The sequence below is a fragment of the Triticum dicoccoides genome, chromosome 2B (genome assembly GCF_002162155.2).
Source record: "Triticum dicoccoides isolate Atlit2015 ecotype Zavitan chromosome 2B, WEW_v2.0, whole genome shotgun sequence".
Classification (NCBI taxonomy): Eukaryota; Viridiplantae; Streptophyta; class Magnoliopsida; order Poales; family Poaceae; genus Triticum; species Triticum dicoccoides.
The window spans coordinates 563,522,254-563,529,334 of record NC_041383.1 but is presented as its reverse complement, the minus strand read 5'-3'; positions in this window follow the sequence as shown (position 1 = coordinate 563,529,334).

Here is a 7,081-nt window from a genome sequence, read left to right as displayed (position 1 = left end):
GGCCTAGTATTTTTAAGAGTCGTGGCCACCGCAAAATAATTCAATTTCCTACTAAATGTTTTAAGAGTTCGGTTAGGTGCCGGTTAAAAAGGAAAATGTAATTTATCCTCCTCTAATACCGGATGAGGGATCAGTTAGAAATGCTCTATTTGTGGTATGGGAATTAAAAGTTGATGTCTGCTGAAAACGAACTATCGGTTAGAAGGTTAGTGGGGTGGTACAGCGGGAGGAGATGTTCCTGCCAAAGCGAGGATTTTATTAGTGTCTTTGTCATTCTTGTAGCTCCACAACTTATATCTTTACTTGGCTACAATTCTCTAATAAAAGATGTTATTACAACCGATATATCCAGATGGAGGGAGTAATTTATTGCTACTGAGGCTAAATGCAACACAAAGTCTCTTATAGTGTAAGACATACTCCCAATTGAGTAACACAGTAATACTAGTTTTCTATGTTTACTGAATCATGCTGGCGTCCCAATTGAGAAATAATCCCTCGTGTATCATCATTCGATTGGATTCACCACCATATCCCAATTTGAACACAGAAGATTCAAATGTGTATGTGACGTAATTGAAGAGGACTTTTGGTGCGAAACAAAATATGTCACGCGAAACGAATCCTGTCCACAAACACCTCTGTTTGTAGTCTGTTCTTTTTTGCTCCGGTCAACTGTACAGTACTCTCTGTTTCATTTATTCATTTTGGAATCCAGGCTCCCTGCGTTTTTGTTTGTTTGTTTTGTCTGTCAGTAAAAGACAAATCATTTGCAGTCGAGCAATCTCGTTGGCGGATAAACTATTCATCTGGTCCGTTCAAGTACGCAATGGACGTGCAAAACCGGCGGCCGCACAATTCTGCTTCCAGGAGCTTCTCTTTTACTTTTCTTGTTTGTTATTATGTATAGCAAATTTATTCCGTTGCTTGTTCCCCTACAGACATGCTTCAGATTTCGTATAAGTGCTTGCTCCTGTCTAAATATGTATGTGCTTGTCAAAATCTGATCCATCGTCATCTGCCTCGATCGGACCCCGTGTTTCAAACTGGTCCTGTTCCGGCCGCAAACCATGCGAACACCAATCATGTAGCCCAGCTTGATGATAAGACACCGCGATGCAATTTCAGTTAAAGTAATCGTGGTTGTCAACTGTTTACATGTTACCGGCAGCCAACTAGTGTATGGCGAAAATCGTGTTACCGGCAGCTAGCAACCACCTAGATCGCCGTAAGCTCCCCGCCGGGGTGGCAGCGAGCGAGGACCGCAGCCACAGCCCACGGGAGGGCGCGTAAAGAAAGGATCCCCAAATGCAACAAGCAACTCCCGTGGAAACCCGACGCAGTCGGATCGATCGATCTCAAGGTCAGCGCCCAACATGGCGACTTTGTTTATGCACCTACCAATCACACTCGCATCTGAAGCTATCAGAGACTAGACTAAACTAAATCCATCGCCTCGCCTGCGAGAATAGACTAAGTCATCTCTGCTCTTCGAGAAAACAGTGTGCAGCCGGCAGCGTATATTCACAGTAGGATAGCTCCTCCAGGCCACCTGTCGCATCTCCGGTTGCGAAATTCGACTTTTGTTGGCAGTTCGCATGATCTGGTGCGCTGGGTTTCTTCTCTTTCTTTTTTCGTTATCTGAACCATGTTGTGCTTTTCTTTATGATCCATGGCGCGTAGAACCGTCTGTCCGTTCGAGGAGATCGCTGACTTTGCTTTAGTGGTTAATTAAGCAGGTTTCCGTTAGAATAGAACGCAGCGCCGGCGATGGCATCCTCCGGTCCGGAATATTGTACTGTACGAGACGAGTTCCTCTTTTGGCCTCCTCATCCATTCGCTAGAGCTTTCATATTACAGAGGACGAGTGTGCCATGTGAAGCGAGATGTATGTTTCAGCTCTATGCCTGCGTGTTTGCACGCCGTCGTCGTCGTACCTTAGATGATGCTTAGTCACTATTTTAAACATATCAGTGCCGCTTGATGACGAACCACCCCAGTTACATCTTCTTGAACTGGATCCTACTCCCTCAGTTATGACCCAACTTTATACTAAAGTTAGTACAGAGCTGAGTCATTCATTTTGGAACAGAGGGAGTATATCCTATTTGTACGCATCCCGGCATGGGCTGTCTGTTTCCGTTTAGCCTCACACACAAGGAGCAGATGAATTGAATGCATGCTTGTCTGAAGCTTTTGCTCCTACTACTACTACCCAGCTGCTATTCCAGTTTTTGCTTTTGAAATTTTCCGATTATTTTCTGCAACTTGGATGCTCCACATTACTGAATGCTTAACAGTACTCCCTCTGTCCCATAATGTAAGACGTTTTTGCAAAAATGTCTTACATTGTGGGACGGAGGGAGTACTTCATTGGTATGCTGTAGCTGTAACCCTGCGATTGGCAAATGAGCCTATGTTTAGTGCCAAGTCAACACGGCTTTGCTGTGCGAAACTCTGAGAAATTGCCAGAGTAATAGCCAATTGGGGCTGAAACCCACCTACGAATGACTGATCGAGATTCTTGCGAGTGCAGTACGTACCAAAGATGCACTGGGTATACAGATACTGAGAATCTGAGATACTTAAAGAATCAAATTCAATGTGCTTAGCAAGGAAAAAACCCAATTACTCTATTTTCCAAGAGGAGTAGCTGTAATGCCAACCTCCTGTCGTTTGTCAAAAGATGCCATCAACTGCTTCAGAAACAGTTCATCTGGCCAGAACTCTGCATCGAGATCGGTCTAACAATATTCAAGGCTGAGCTAATTAGTCGATTAAGATTAAATCACATGGTGTCGCTCTCGGCCTAGTGGCAGTGTTTCCTATTTCGAGACTTGTCATTGCATATTGGCTGGATTACTGATTTGGATTCAGTTAAAAGGGACGTAATCACTTGTATATAAGATGCAAAGTCAGATCGGTAGAGCGAACGGCGTCGCCATAGCTAGTCTGACGTTGCCATGTCCATTTGATGACATGCTGAACGACGCTTAACAAAGGGAACCTTTTCTTCTCATTTTTTTTCCAAAAATAATAAAATCCTCTTCAGAAATAAAAGAAACTCGTCTTCCATATGAATCCACGGCGCTAGCACAACACATTTTTCCTGCATAAGTACTACATCCGTCCCATAATATACGAGCGTTTCTGACACTAATTATGGAAGCCGTCGATAGCGATTCATTTCCGATTCGATGATCTCATAAAATGAATGGATTCTTGAAAAGTACTTCCTCCGTAAACTAATATAAAAGCGTTTACATCACTAAATAGTGATCTAAATGCTTTTATATTAGTTTAGGGAGGAAGTACTACTCTTACTACTCCCTCCGTTCTAAATTACTCGTCGCTGAAATGGATGTATCTAGAACTAAAATACATCTAAATACATCCATACGTGAGACAAGTAATTCGGAACGGAGGGAGTAGTATATGCTGCGGTCCTGTCGTCAGTTATAGAACAGGGCTCGAGATAGCGGCAGTCCATCTCTATTTGGCACCCGGGCTCGGTCGCCGGATTAGCCAACGTACGCGGGTGACAGGGATCGACATTGATTCATGCGCGTCATACGGGTAGAAAACCTGGGGTTAACATTATGACCTGACCAACGGAGACATGGAGCTGCCTCCCTATTTCCTCGCCGGTCCATTTCATGCTGTACGTAACGCTGCGTGTGGCCATGGATGATGGCTAGAGTCCCGGAGCTTCAGCAGTTGACCTTCGCGTTGGGAAAACAATGGCGCGAGGGTCAAGGTCGAAACGTGCCGCGGATTTACGCCGCCGGCATGATATTTATGTTTAGTCAGAGCTATGATGGGAGGCCGTGGTAGTCTTCCCTCCGAGTTGTTGATGTTCACACTTCATGCTGGGATGAACTATCAGAGTTACCTCGCCGGGATTTTTGTGCTGAAGCTCTATGTGGAACGCTGACTTGGCTTGAGCGATTATTGAGCTGGAGCCTTGGCGGACGCAACTTTTTTTCTTTCTTTTTTTAAAGTGTGAGTAGGCTATGCTCGGTGCCCGGCAGATTGTAATGTGTGCTGCCCGGCCCGCTCACTACCACACGCAAAACTTTCTCTTTTTCTTTTTTTTCTTTTTTCTTAAATGCGCGAGCATTTTTTAAAGAAAATTTCAAATACGCCGGAACTTTTTTTCTGACTCAATTTTTTCAAATTCGGTGAACATTTTTTGAATTCGATAAAAATAGTTCAAAATGGATGATTTTTTTCCAAATTGATGAACATGAACTTTTTCTCAGATCCGATGAACTTTTTTAAAAACCGATGAACTTTTGTTTCAAATTTGATGATTTTTTTTGAAATCGATGATTTTTTTTCAAATTAATGAACGTTTTGGAAATTTGATGAATTTTTTCATTGAAAATCAAAATTTCTAAATAATTCAAAAATCTAATTGCTACTACGTATAATAATTAATTAGTAAAGGTTTTATCATTTATGCCACTGGTTGTGTCTCACGACCCAGTTTTGCCACTAGGAATTTTAACTACTAAAAAATGCCATCGCTTCGTTAGGCGCGTGCTAGAAAATGTCATTGGACACCATTACTGTCAGCTCAAATCTTGTTTGTCATGTTATAATGACCAAAATACCTATAGATCAACATGTTAGCTCCCCCTCTATCTCACTACAATAAAGCATGGGTCCCACTTGATCCCAACATCATTCTTATTTTCCTCTATAATTATTCGCTTGCTTACTCCTGACATGTGGGGTCCATACTTATCATTGTGAGATAGAGATTTGACATGTGGATATAGAGGTATTTTTGTCATATAACATGGACAACGAGTTTGACCTGACAATAACGATGTCTAATGACATTTTTGAGTAAACATCTGATGGAACAATGACATTTTTGAGCAAACATCTAATAAAACGATGACATTTTTGAGCAGCTGTAACTTTTAATGGCAAAACTGAGTAGTATGATACAACTAGTGGCATAAATGATAAATAAATAACACAGGTACAATGGTTCTTAAATAGTTGGCGTTGCAATCCATCACTAGCAATTGGTAGGCGTAGTGGTTAGCTAGACAGTTCGTACATAGTTGCATTCACTGTTTTCTGGTATTTTTTGGGGAGACTTTCCACTGCGCTGCATTCACTGTTTTGCTTTATTTTTTCGCATACAAAGTCTTCCGCTGCATTCACTGTTTTGCTTTATTTTTCAGGTTTTATTTTTCTATTTTTTCTTTGTTTTTTGTTTCTGTTTCATTTTATTGGTTTTCTTGGTTTTCACATTGTTTCGTTATTTTGCATCGATTTCTTTACTTTTTCCTTTTTCATTCTCTTTTTCGCTTCTGTAGTATTTGCTTCTTTTTTGGTTTTCTTTAGGTTTCATTTTTCACTATGTTGCACTGCTTTTGATTGGTTTCTTTGTTTTTTTTCTATTTTCTTTTTCTTTTCTCTTCAATTTTCTTTGTTTCTTTCCAATTAGGCTTCTTTTTTACATTTTTTCTTACACATTGTAAAATTTTCATATATGTAAGTAAATATTTTTTATACATCTTTATCAATTTTGAAATACATGATTGATTTTTTAAAATATATATGTTTTGAGTTCTACTTTTTTCATATATATAGCAAGAACATTCTTTGTACTCATTTCAATATTTTTCAGAAACATATTTTTTTTCAATATATGTTTTGAATTCTACTTTTTTCATACATATTATATATTTTTCATATACTTGACTAATATTTTTCTTACTCATATTCAGCATTTTTCAAATACATGATTAACCTTTGTTTAGATATTTGTTTTGGTGTCTACTACTTCTCATATGGATTGTACATTTTTTGTGCACATAAGAAATATTTTATACAAGTTTAACAGTTTGCGAGTATAGGATTAACATTTCCTCAAATATTCGTTTTTATGTCTACATTTTTATACATATGTGATACTTTTTTTGTATACACCAGGAACATTTTCTTATACATGCTTCACATTTTTCTAAATACATAATTGACCTTTTTCATATATTTATTTTAACTCTGTTTTTCACATACACATTGTACATTTTTTATACATCTGGAACTTTTTTTATACGTGGTTAACATTTTTTAAATACATGATTAACATTTCTCATATATAATGTGTTATGTTTATATTTTTCATACACATTTGTACATTTTTCGTATGGATTCGATATATTTTTCTATACCCATTTAACATTTTAAAAACTTTATTAACATTTGTCAAATACTTGACTAATTTTTTAATGCTTGATTAACATTTTTTAAATACTTGAACAACCTTTTCATACACATTGTGTGTGTTCTGTATACAATTTTCATATACATGAGAAACATTTTTTGATACACATTTATCATTTTTCAAATGCTTGATTAGGATTTTCAAATAAATTAGGTAAAGTTTTTTTATAATATATATTTAGAACATTTGGAAGTATAAACAAATGTAAAAAGGAAAGTAAAAAACTTGAAAAGAAACAGAAAAGGTGAGGCTGTGGCATGTGGCCTGCCGCTTCCTGGGCCGGCCCATCCTCGCGCACGCTGGCGAGGCTCCCTACTTCTTGCAAGACGCGTGACATAGGCGCATCCCAGCCAAGGTCTGATTTGAGCGGTATCATCGACTTCTCTTTTAGGGAAAGAGGCCTAGGCCCTTGTAGCGCGTCAGTCCGTCTCCAACAAGTCTGTCTTTTTTTTCAAACATCTTCAATTCATAAGTTTAGTCTCTAGACAAACGAATGCTGACTTGGCCCCGCATACACGAGTTGCGTGCAATGTTTTTTTAGAACTCCCTATGCATCATCATTGGAATATTTTCTCAGGCAATATGAAAGACATAAGAAAATTGCAACATTTTAGACACACAACAAAACATTCAAGGTATGCAGTAAATCCTCATTTCATCGCAAGAACTAATTGAGAAAATAGAAAGTATCAACAGATGCAATAGGGAAATCAACGTAAGCAACATTTAGAAATGGTATATGCAGCAATGGAAAAACACATTTACAACATAGAAACAGCCCTCTTGAAACGCAACGAGAAAACATAGCAACATAAACCCCATGCATTCACA